A 14092-nucleotide genomic window follows, 5' to 3' on the forward strand; every position below is an offset into this window, starting at 1 on the left:
ATCTGAATATTTAGAAATCTAAAAAAATTGGGTAGTGTGGTTGTCAATCATGGGTTAAATTGGAGAATGTTAAACTAACTAACTAACGAATCCTCACGCCGCTTTCCCGCAGGGGTAGGCAGAGAGAATCGAGAGCCACACCACTCTGTTTTTGCAAATATTCTTCGCCTCTTCTACATGCATGCATCTCCTCATACATACCCGACGATTATTACGACTCCTGACCCAGCCGCTTTCAAGTATTTGACAAACCTGATTGTGCCAAGTTTACCTCGGTCTTCTTCTGCTCCTTTTTTCAACTACATTCGCCTCATAAATTTGTTTAACCGTTCTTTCCTCACTCATACTTTACACATGTCCAAACCATCTCAACACACCTTACTTAATTTTATCGATAGTACTTATCTCAGCTTTGCGTTCAATGTTCACTTAACCAAGCCTATGACGGTCGTAAGGCATGTAAATGGTCAAATTCCCATTTTTTTTCATATATGTTGAGATGTCAAAAAGTAACGTTTTCGATTAAATTCATTAATAAAAATAATAGGGAAATCTGGACATTTACGGGGTTTTCGACCTGGCTGGTTGAAAAGTAATATTCATGCTTAGATTAACACCTTCTTTCACGCTATTTTTTTTTTCAAATTAGCCTTTACTTATTTGATTTACATGCCCAAACCATCTCACCGCACTTTTTATAATTTTATCGATAGTTTTTTTCTCAGCCTTGTATCATTTCTTATCTTTCCATTCGAGCATCTATCATACCTACTTTTGTCGCAAATTTATCTGAAGGATTTCATTTATCTGTATCACACAATGATGCGGAATACGTCAATGTCATTAAAGATTTGAAGAAATAGCGGCATTTACTACTAACGATTAACGAGTGAAATATATGTTTTTTTTTTTAAATGTAATTAAGAAAGGTGTGTTAAGATGGTTTGGACATGTAGAACGAATGAGTGAGGATAGAACGGTAAAACAAATTTATGAGGCGAATGTAATTGGAAAAAGGAGCAGAGGAAGACCGAGAAAAACTTGGCACGAACAAGTATGCCAAATACTTGAAAATGGTCAGGTTTAGGAGTCGAAACAATCGGCGGGTATGTATGAGGAGATACATGAACTTGGAAGAGGCGAAGAATGTTTGCAAGGACAGAGTAGTGTGGCGTTCTATTCTCTCTACCTATCCCTGCGGGGAAGCGGCGTGATGGTTAGTTAGTAGTTAGTTAGTTAGAAGCACGGTATTAGGATGCATAATTATTATGATGTCATTGTTTAGTTTTTTTTGACTGGTCGGTTGATTTTTAAGCAGTAGAACAGTTAGTTAGTTCTTTTTTTTGTAGGTATGTTGAAATTCCTGCCGATAATGATTGATTTTCTCGTATGATTATGGAGGTAAGATGTGAATATTTGATGTATAATTACATTAATAGGCCCGCTGTTGCAGCCGAAATTACGTTCGATGGGGCGGTGATGGGCACTTTGCCCTACCGACAGCGGTGATTGGTAATATTGAATACGGGCAGCTCGTTATTTCGAACGTGTAAATATGGATATGTCGTGATTTCGGATTTGATTCCTGTGTGACCCGAGGTCACGTGGAACTCGTGGTACTCGGGTTCACGGTAAGTGTGAATGCCGCACATGTACACGCTGATTTCTATTTATTTATTTTTATTTCATCACAGTTGTTGATATGGTTTGGGCATGTTAATTGAATGAGTGAAGAAAGGATAGTTAAACAAACTTGTGAGGCAAATGTGGTTGGTAATAGCAGCAGAAGAAGACCAAGGAAAATTTAGTATGATTAAGCATTTCAAAGACTGTGATAAATTCCGACTCCTGACCTGACCACTTACATATTTCAAACAAGTATTTGATTTACTTGATCATGATAATGATGGTCATTGTGATGTAGGTACCTGCTACAGATGTTCGCGAAATTAGTCGTATTTACATTAATAAACTCAAAAATTGTTTTTTTGTTGTTTTTTTTACCTGGGTACTTTTGTAACAACAGCAACAGTAAAGGTAACCACAGAAACATAAAGATTAGTAAAAAATATTTAGATCTAGCAAATAAACGCGTATTTATGAGAAAAAATGTGTGTAAGAGGTGTGTGTGTGTGTGTGTGTGTGTGTGTGTGTGTGTGTGTGTGTGTGTGTGTGTGTGTGTGTGTGTGTGTGTGTGTGTGTATGTGTGTGTGATGTTGATTCCAGTAGGAACATACATACAATGCAGAAAACCATAGTTTTTAAAGATCCTGAGAGGACAATATGCTCTCCATTCGACTTTTCAACACAGATTTTCCGTAACTGAAAATGTCAACTTGGCTAAAACATGAGTTGTACTCACTAGCCACACGAAACATATGAACTCGGGGCATAATTAGTTCGAAGGACGGGTACTCTGAATAAATTTATATTATCCACTGACACTTCGTGATGGAATTGCATTTTTAATATATTATTAGATTAAAACCAATATTTTTAGTTTTTCCACTTTATTTTTATTTGACCAGCGACCGGGTTTCGTCGTTACCGACATCATCAGACTGGTGGTCTGGACTGGTGGATCATCATCGACATCACCAGTCTGATGATGTCGGTAACGACGAAACCCGGTCGCTGGTCAAATAAAAATAAAGTGGAAAAGCTAAAAATATTGGTTTTAATCTAATAATATATTACTCTGAATAAAGATTGTGACGTGTGATGGGTACGGTAGCCGGGTACATTATACGTTATTTCGGAAGTCAAAACCGGACTATCGATACGTCCATTTATCATATCCTTGAGGATTCCCATATCCAATAACAAACGACGATCGAGTGTTTTGTTTAAAGTTTAAATCATCATGTTATTCCATGAAGTTATTGCCAAAAGCTACTTTGAAAAGAAACATTGAACTACCTACATCGATTACGTTCAAGATTGTCGATATCGCTCACTCCTTTCAAGAACGTCATAAAACCAAAAAACTTGATTTTTCAGGAGAACGTTTTTAAAGTTTAAAAATTTATCACAATGTATTAAAAATAAATACTAAGCCACCTCTTGAACTTTTTACTGTACAACAGATCTTTTTAGGTAAAACCTGAAGGTTTTTTCTCCATTTGAAAAATATTAAGTACATTTAAAAAATAATGAAACAATACCTTTTCTTCAAATTGCAAAAACTACACTTTCAGCCCTGTAGCGGGTAAATATTAAGTTAAAAATATGCCTCTTTTTCTGGGATATAGTACATTTTCTGGGCATTCCGAAAACACGCACAACTGAAAATTGACGATTTTTGATTTATGACGTTTTTGAAAGGAGTGAGCGATATGTTTTGTCGTCGGTTTATGATTTCCGTGTCAGGGCGACATAAATTTGTCGATTAGCTTCGCGGTAGGAGTGAACGTTTTTTTAGCCATTGGTTCAGGAAAAAATATTTTACTAAGCGAGAAATTAAAGGGAGAATTTCAATAATTATACTACGTACGAGATACAATCTAATACCAAGGTTTGTTGCTAGGTTTTCCTTCAAAACCTGAGACGATTTTTCAACATACTCGTATTACCGTAAGTCGTTTTATTATACCCATCTTTTGATACATACATACTTTAAAAAAAAATATATATTTTTTTTTATATTTTCCATTTTTTTTAGAAATTTTGGACTTGGATTTGTGAACAAAGATTTGGACACACTGAAAATATTGTATATAAATACTTGATGAAAAATATGTTTCATAAAAATTTTAAATCATTATGTTTTCAAGCGTCCCCTAGTATGTAAAATTATTCGGGAAGTCGTACATACACTTCATAAAGGTAATTGCTAATTTAAAAAAAAACTTACTTATCTCAACCATAGGTGGTGCTGAAGTGGCAGCCATATGTTTTTTTTTCAGTATGAAATTAATATTTTAATCACTACATTTTGATTATGTTAAAATACTTTTTCACAAATCTGCGGTTTTTCCACTTAGGAGTTATTTTTACATTTTTGACATCTCAACATAGATGAAAAAGAATATAGAAATCTGGGTATGTACATGGGTTTTATACTGCAACGTCCAAAAAAAGGGTCACTGCTAAATAAAAACTTTCCTCATCCCACCATAGATGGCTCTAGTGAACTAACATGTATAGTGTTATGAGATTGATATAAGTAGGAGTTTCACTACTTTGGATAGAATGGTGAATGTGACACCCGTATTAAGTTATGAATCAAACCAGCCTATGACAGGTCATAAGCCTTGTGAATATCTAGACTTCCATAGTCTTTCTTATCTATGTTGAAATACCAATACATTTTTGCGTTTAAGCAGAGCTTATTATTCAACTGAATCATGCAATTGAAAAAAGAAGACTTTAAAGGAAATAAGAGGAATATCAAAAAACGACATTTTTAGATAATTATTGTCTGGTTAAAATATCATGAGTCAGTTTCTAGGTTGGAACCCTCTCTAACATAATTCGAATACAATTTTTTATAGTCTTCAAATGTGATGCAATAATTTAAAAGCATCGTTCAATTTCTCAATATTGCATAATAGGATGCAATCGAGAAACAATTGGCCATTAATTTTCTCGCCAAAACACGACTATAGAATTATTCTAAGTGCAAAACAATGTTAGGAGCATGATATACCTAACGGAGATTCAAAGCAATTCGTGTATGTAAGGGAAACGAAATCCCTATCCACTTTGCAATATGGTCCATACACGTACTTATTCAAATTGTGTAACGTAAGCGTTTAAGAGGAAATATTTATTAATAGACAATAATAATTTGTGGTTTAAATAAAATAATTGTGTGTTTTAATCAGAGTCTTTGATGATAATCCAGCATCTGATTGTCTAAATTTGTTCATAATAAAACTACATACTTCTTCTCCGTCTTATTCCTCATTACTGAGGGTTGTGACCCTTGTGGAAGCAATGACTCTTCCTCAGCTATCCCTTGATTGTGCTGAACGTAGCGCTCCAACCACTGAGGTGCTTGCTGCTGCCTTTATTTGATCAGTCTATCGTGTGGGGATCTGCCTCTCCCTCTCTTCCCCTCCAGGCTACCACAACTAGTCGTTTCAGACTATCCTCGTTGCCACGCGCAACGTGTCTAAAGAACTGGAGAATCCGTCGGGTATAGACATTGGCCAGAGTCAAGCCATCCAAGCGTAGTTCCTAACGAATGGATTCATTGGTGCGTCTAGCTGTCCATGGAATTCGGAGCATGCGCCTCCAACACCGCATTTCGAAGGCATAAATTTTTCTCCTTCCTGCTGCTTTTATGGTCCATGTTTCAGCAGCATAGAGAAAAATGGAGTGAACTAAGCTCCTGACAAGCTTCAGCTTGGTGTTATTACTCACACCACGGTCTTTCCAGATTTTTTCTAGCTTAGACATGGCACTACATTCAATTCGGCTGATTTTTTTTATCTCATACATCGTAGATGTATGATATAAAACGATGTATGAATCTCAACGTAGATTAATAAATTATTGTGTCCTATATCTATATTTAGAGGTAGGGGTATTCACATGGTTTACTTCCTTTGAATACCCAGTTATCCCTATTCCCATCTTAATGAATTCTTCAACAATTTTGAAGCATCAATTAAAACCAAAATGAATTTTAAAAAATCACATTGTTTCGTTGAAAAAGATTTTTATTTTCGATTATTTTATTACTTTTAACTATTATTATTAATTTTTAATTTAAGAATTATTTTGTAAATACCACTATTTATAATGTGGCTGCAGAATTATTTATAATTTTTTTATTGTTAAAACTAATGCGATATTTAATAATAAGGAAATATTGCTTCTTTTTAGTACTTGAATATAAAAATTAAATTTACCACTTCTGAATTTATTACTGTAAACACGACATTTTTTGAGAATCACAGATACTTTTACAGTAATAAACTCAAGAGTGTCCTCATTTAGGTATTTTATTTTTAAATCTTCATGTTACGCGACAAATTCAACTCCAAATCACCAAATAATATTATTTTTAGTACATTGTAAAAATGTACATTTCTAGCCTGTGTCGAGCCTTAGAAAAATGAATTTATTTTAGAAAAATGCCTAAATTTATTTTAGTCCGCCTCCGTAGTGTAATGGTCAGCACGCTCGGCTATCGTTCTGGAGGTCCCGGGTTCGATTCCCAAGGGGGGTAAAATAAATACAAGTGATTTTTTTTCACTGTAATATTTATTCAATATTACCCTGGACTGATTGATACCTGAAGCGGAGGGCTGATCACCTTTCCTTCATGTGTAAACGATCAAGATAACACTGCGTTTATATGATGCAGTGCCCTATGCACCATTGGGTGCGGATAAGGGTGTTATTTATTAAAATGTTTACAATTAATTTGAGGCCCTTAAATCGATAAACGTGTTTTATCTTAGGATCCTTTTCGGTGAAACCCATCAAGTCCAGGGCCAGATAATTAGTCTCCGCTTATCCTTCTTTATGGTGAATACCACCAAACGACTTTTAATCGTCTGAAAGGGGCCTTAAAAAATTATCCTCATTCTGCTAATTACATACAAATTTACTTAGGCGGGGAAATTAACAGGGCACGTCGTTCAACACGATAAAAGGGTTCAATTTACGATCGTGTCGTCGTTCGGTATTCGTTGAACGAGATTCCGAACACGGACATTATCCGGGTACAAGTCGTACAGTGAGAACCAGGCTTTATTCACAGCTCGGACGGGATTTGTCATGTTTTAGAAAAAATCATTATGTGAAAGGTAAAAATTATTTTTAATCAAATATTATTTTCTATTGATAAGTCAGTAAATTAAACACACTATTTCTTTTGTGTGTAGCATTCACGCACTTTTCATTTATATACTCGCTTTGAGGCTAGCGAGTGTCAACATGAGAGGGGTGTAGCGTTCTATTCTCTCTGCTTACCCTTGCGGAATGTGGCATGGTGGTTAGTTAGTTCGTTAGAGTATAAACAAGAATCGTTGAGTAGACTTAAGCCGAGTTGACGAAATATGACGTTAGTTAAGGAGCCATGTTAAAAAGATATTACTGCTGTGGACAGGAAATAGAGGAGATAAAGGAAGAATAGCTACGATGGAAAGGCAACTCAGGGTAGCATGCCTATACTCGCACAATTTTGTAAAATACACCACTAGCCATTGCTTTTATCCATATAAATAAAAACGTAAATATTCGTTTGTTCAAAATCTCAAATCTCCTCAAGTTTTCACTAATTTCTTTCAAATCATGACACAACCTTGCGTTCGAATACGCGCGTATTTATTGAAATATGATTTTTGAAACAAGCATTTTTATCTCAATGGTAACCGACCCAAAACTAAATATTACTCATGACGGACAGCGCGCTTATTGACAACTGTTGTCAATCAACATTATAATATTTTAGCTGCATTGTTGCGTCAAAGGTTTATCAATATTTGCATCGCTTCACAAACATTATGAAATTAAACATATTCAAAATGTAATCCTATTTTTCTTTTCCATTTAACCAGAAGGAGCCACAGCGACCCGTGGCCTGGTAGGCTAATTTCCAATAAATGATATAACACTCAAAATAAATAAATTCTAAATTAAGAAGAATTTTTAATGTATTTGAATACGATTGACATTAATTCAATGTGTCCATTAGAAATAAGCGTTGAAAAATGATCCATTGATTTTTATTCATCTACCCTTATCAATAAATCTTATTTACATTAATTCCTTCCTATGATTTATGCATTTCTCTCTTTATCTGAATCATTTATTAAAAGGCCCGCTTATTTAAAAAAAAAAGAATTTTAGAATTTAAATTTGAATTCGAATTTGGAAGACAGTCGCCCACGTGGTGCGACGGTCCGGTTCCTGATTGGTTTCTTGTGTCATCTGCGCATGCGCACAACAAATATTGTAATAATGACGCGTCAAATGATTAATCTACCCCCCCACGCACAATAATGTAATTTAAGATTGTTTGTCCTTTAAGTGGAGAGTCTGCGATTATTTAAGTAATAATATTATTTTTGACATCTCATCAAAGATGAAGAAAAATATGGAAGTCTGAGCATTTACGGGGCTGACGACCGTCATAGGCTGGTTTAAGTGATCACTTTACACACGTGTAACATTCACCAATTTTACCCATTATTGATAACCACATCACTCAAATTCTTGGAAGTTCTATGTCATCAGTCCCGTAAATGCCCAGACTTCCATATTTTTCTTCATCTTTGATGAGATGTCAAAAATAATATGAAAATAACTCCTGTAATTGGAGATAATCCAGATTTTGTGAACAAGTATTTGGACACACTCAAAATGTTGTAAGTAATAATACTTTTAAGAGATTCAGTTATGCCAAATACTTGAAAGTGGTCAGGTTAGGAGTCGTAACAATCGGTGGATATGTATGAGGAGATGCATGAACGTGGAAGAGGCGAAGAATGTTTGAAAGGACAGAGTGGCGTGGAGCTCTATTCTCTCTGCCTACCCCTCCGGAGAAGCGGCGTGATGGTTAGTAAGTTAGTTAGTTTTACTTTTAAAATATGATTATCATGAAAAATAAGGATATGCTTAAAAAAACTTTAGTTCAATGTTCCAACCCTAATGTATGAAAGTGTAGCATGAAGTTGGCAAAAGGAGGATGAATGATGACTTAAATTTTTTTTAGTTATATTACATTACATTTAACACTACCTACCTAATTTTACTAATAATTTTCATCATGTACATATGTATTTATTTGCATCTTACAGTATACAAAGCATTTCTTTTTAAATTCTTTGTGACTCTTTTTATTCTATATACTTATATGATAAAATAATGACGTAGTTTTTTCCACATTAATTTTATTTCATCAGCAACCGGGTTTCTTCGTAACCGACATCACCAGTCTGATAATGTCGGTTACAACGAAGTCCGGTTGCTTGTCAAATAAAATTAATGTAGAAAAAACTACATATTTGCTATTTTATTCTATGAAATGCAGTTCTACCAAGAAATGTCGGTGCAAAACTTAAATCTTTTCATTCTTCATACATTCAGGCATCTCATCATGCATTTTCCAAACCTTGTACATAATTAAAAATTTTGACCGTATATACGATGCAGTGCCGATATAGCACCATTAGGTGATGATATAGGTCAAAAGAAGAAGAAATTCAAGAATGTACACAGGGTTTTATTTCGCGTTGTAGGCAGTGGGTATAACAGTGTATAAATTGATATTTATTAAAAAAAACTTTTACCGACTCCTTCATCCAAATCTAAAAAAATCTAATAGTGTGTCTTGTGTCGCTGTAGGATAACTAAAAATTGTTTATGCAAATGTACATTTGCTTCACTATACTTTTTCCACTAAAGAAGAGTAGGCATTGCTTATGTTCCTATATGGAACGCACGCCACTGCTGTATACCTGAATAATTAAATTTCACCAATTTTATATTTATCAATTAAAACCATTTTTATTTTTAATATTTCTTTTTTTTTTCTATTAAGATGTATGTTTTGATTTATTTCAAGAAACCCCTTAACCCTCTCAATTAGAAGCTTCTATAATATAGAGAGAAATATAAAATGGTTTTGCAGTCGAACGTCCAACCAACCACTCCAAGGCGCCTATCTCGGAACGACAGTAAGATCAAATAAGAGAGAAAATACGGTTATTTTAAAAATTAGAATCTTTTAAAAAGAAATGGACAGGAAAAATAAAATGATATTATGTGTACGACTGCTCTCTTAATATTCTAAGATATTGTACACTATGGTGACCATACATCTATCATCTTTCCTTTCTCACACAATTTATTGTAACCTTATCGATGATATAAAATATTAATGACAGCAGTTAATGGTTATTTACTCTTACACTCATGGATGATGGAATAAAGGGATGCTTTAAAGTTTTATTTGCTCCCTGGTCTTAGACTTGGTATAAAACCAAAGAAAAAATCATGATTTCATTAATTGATTCAGCAGTCACTTTGTGGTAAAATCAATCCATTTTGAATTAATGTTTTACCTAGTAAATACCACTATTTCTCAAAATCAATAAGAATAGTGGTATTTACTAAGTATAACATTAATTACAAAATCATGAGTTCATATCTCTATTTTCAATGTTATCGACTGTTAGTAGGATTTGTATGCGTTTTTTTTCACATCGTTTTAGCAATGAATGGTCAATAGATCAGCATATATAAGATATGTTCGTCCTGTCAGAATGTTGATTTTGAACAAACAGTAACTTTGTACAGTAACAGTAAAAAGCTTACTTAACCCAAACATAGATGCTCTCGAGAACTCACATATGAAAAAACATGACAATTATATGATACATATACTGGTTTTTAAAAAATGAGTAGTTTAATTGTCTATCGTGGGTAGATTGAATGGTGAATGTTACACTTGTATAAAGTGATTACTTAAACCAACCTTTGATAGGTCATAAGCCCTGGTGAAACCCAGACTTTCATGTTTTTCTTAATCTTTGTTTTTTGTACACACAAAGAAGATAATATGTAAGGTACGTGGTTGGTAATATACGACAGTATCGAATATTTCACGTATTTGAAAGTGTCCAGGTCAGGAGTCGGAATAATCGGCGTGTATGTATGAAGAGATGCACGAATGTGGAAGAAACGAATATTTTTTGAAAATATTGGTGTGGCGTTCTATTCTCTCTGTCTACCCCTGCGGTGAAGCAGCGTGATAGTAAGTTAAATTAGAAACCTGTTTTTTTTTGAGATTTCAAACGTCGAATTCAACTTTAAAAAAATAAAATAAAACAAACCATTTTGAGTTCATTTATTTCGACTGACTATCGCATATCTACCTAAGAAATTATTTCAAAAACGCCGTTTTTCTATATAAAAAAAAATAAACGTTTGTTGATGTAATTTTTGTATTATTTTAAAGAAAAATTCATTTTGAAAATGGTAAATAATTTGTGCTCACTCCTTTCAACAACGTCATATATAAAAAAACTTGATTTTTTAGGAGATTGTTTTTAATGTTTAAAAATACAATGAAATGTATTAAAAATAAATATCAAGCCACTTATTGAACTTTCTACTGTGCAATATATCTTTTAAGGTAAAACCTGAATGTTTTTCTCCATTTGAAAATTATTTAGTATATTTAAAAAGATACTACTACCATCACGCCGTTTCCCCGCAGTGGTAGGCAGAGAGGATGGAACGCCACACTCTTCTGTCCTGACATACACTCCTCGCCTCCTTCACATCCATACATCTAGTCATACATGCCCTCCGATTACGCAGACTTTTGACACCGCCAGATTTTAGGTTCTGATTGATCTGATCGTGCCAAGTCTTTTAAAAAGATAATTTAACAATACCTTTTCTTCAAAATGCAAAAACAACACTTTCTGTCCTGTAGCGGGTAAATGTTAAGTTAAAAATATCCCGCTTTTGTTAGGATATGGTACATTTTCTGGGCATTCCAAAAAACATGCACAACTGAAAATTGAGGATTTTTGATTTATGACGTTCTTGAAAGGAGTGAGCGATATGGGGACAAACCCATACTTATTTTCTTGGGCAAGTGAATACGTACTCATGTTATATACATATGTAAATGTATTTAATTCCTACTTCAAAAAAATCTACTATCCCTTTAGCATTTGTGATGTAAATTCATTAATTATATTCAATTTCTATGTCACTCGAAGATCAATCACTAAATCTTATGTAGCTAAGTAATGAATCCTTTTAAGGCTTTCGATGGATTTTAAATTATATAATGCAACCTTAACAAGACCATCACAATGCTACACGGAAAGTGACGTGGAACGAGATTGATTGATTATTTATAAGAATCACTAGCTAGCCTAACCTAACAGATAATGAAAAAGATATATGTATTATATCTACTTTGGAATCAAGCTTCATGATGATATTATATGACCTGGAGCACTATATAAATAATTCTAGAAAATATACTAGACAACATTGGCATACAAATTCATAAAAATGTTAATTATGTAAATAAACACATAACTAACCATATGACAATGTATAGACCCTCCATCCTATTTACACACACACAACCCTAAAATTTAGACTTATCACTTACGGTACATAGTAAAATTAAACTATTAAGTTTTTTCCACAAATATTTTATTTGACAAGAGACCGAGTTTCGTCGTTACCGACAATATGAGACTGGATAAAATGCAGTTCGACCAAGAAATTTCAGTACAAAACAAATTCACATACGGTATTTGAAAATGATACACAAAAGATGTGTCAAAATCGATTTTCAGAATTTTTTGTATTTTCCAAGTGAAATTTAAATTGAAAATGCATGTATGTAATTTACCACAAAGTGACTGCCGAATCAAGTAATGAAGTTACATAATACATATTCAACAACGTAAATACATCATCTTGACAAATCATAAATATAGCAGATAATTTATTTTTTACCACTTCTACTACTAACCCTTATCCGCACCCAATGGTGCATAGGGCACTGCATCAATTTTTTGCAATGTTAATTTGATCGTTTCTTTAAACGATCAAATTAACATTGCAAAAAATTGATTATATATATATATATTATCTTGAAAGCTAGGTGATCAGTCTAGTGCTTAGTCTAGGGATAATATTGAATGAAGTGGTTAATATCCAATTCGAGTGGAAATTATTCCCCCCTGGGAATCAAACTCGGGACCTCCAGCATGGCATCTTGGCACTAATGTGCTAATCACTACACTATGGAGGTAGCATTTTTTTTGTTTAGGTACAACTAGCAAAATAAGTTAAATTACTATTAAATATGTGTTTTATTAGAAACGTGTGTATTAGAGGTGTGCTTAGGCCATATTTTACAAAAAAATTTAATGATAATTAATATACGATGTATGTACGTACAAGTTCATATTAAAATGAGATATGTACATACATATATGGTGATTTTGAAAATATATATCGAATGATTTTACTTTGTTACACATTTTATGAATTTTATAAAATTAAACTAAATATTTGTTTTTAACCATTTTTATTTTAGGTACTTTTTCCAACCGATTTCTAAAAGGACCACGCCATCTTCAAGGATGAATATGTACTATCTATATCTATATTCAGCACATATCCATCCCTGAAGATGACGAGTTCCCCGTCGAAACCGTTTGGAAAAAAGCAAAAAAATACAGGTATTTAAAAACAATGTTTACGTTTCGAATACTTTTATTTTACTTGAAGTTAAAAATGATAAATATTTTCACTATTTCTCCGGTCGTGAGGAGCGTCATCATACACTGCAAAGGCGAGAGCACCAGATATAATTCTAATAGTTCACTTAATATACACATTAAAATAACACGTTCAGATCGTCATGATTAAGAGCAACCAGGTCAAAACGAGACAGCCTTAAATATATCTCTCTCTGTCAAATGTATAGAAACGATCGAGACGGACAGAGGTACGCGAGTCTTTGACTGTCTCCCTAGTGCGAAGGAATTTAAGATGCATCAAGTAATATATGCCGTTATTAATGATTTTGGTACGGCACCATTATGTTTTTAATAAAGAACATATTATGCGCATGGGACGATTTGAAGGAAACGTAATTTAGCTGCGTTTCTCAAACTTCTCATTCATCGTTCACTTTACGTAATACCTCTTTAAGTAAAGTGGTATTACACAAAGTGAACGATATATGATTTTGATGAATGATGTTCAACTTGTAATTGTCAGCGCTGAGGTCATTCCACATTGTCAGTCGACTTTGATATCGTGGTGTGTCTCTCGTTTCGTACAATTCATCTTTGACTTAAGCTTAGATCTTTTCTCCTTTTCCCCTTTTCTTCCATCCCGTCCCTCTTCTTCCATCCCGTCCCTATTCAAGATATTTTAAAAAATGTGGAATTTGGAACAATACAAGCACTTGTTTTGCAATATAGTGGTATCTCAAAACGAGCATAATTCGTTACAGAATCTTACTTGCTGAGTGAAACACTCGTTACGCGAAACATTTTTTAGTTTGACTGGCGCGGAAGTGAATGTCGTGAAAAAGGTTCTTTCTTTGTAACTCGTTATGTGAAATTTCGCTCAAGAGAGCAAG

This window comes from Brachycentrus maculatus, unplaced genomic scaffold (assembly GCF_059751285.1).
Source record: "Brachycentrus maculatus isolate JH-2025_06_01 unplaced genomic scaffold, ASM5975128v1 h1tg000220l, whole genome shotgun sequence".
NCBI lineage: Eukaryota > Metazoa > Arthropoda > Insecta > Trichoptera > Brachycentridae > Brachycentrus > Brachycentrus maculatus.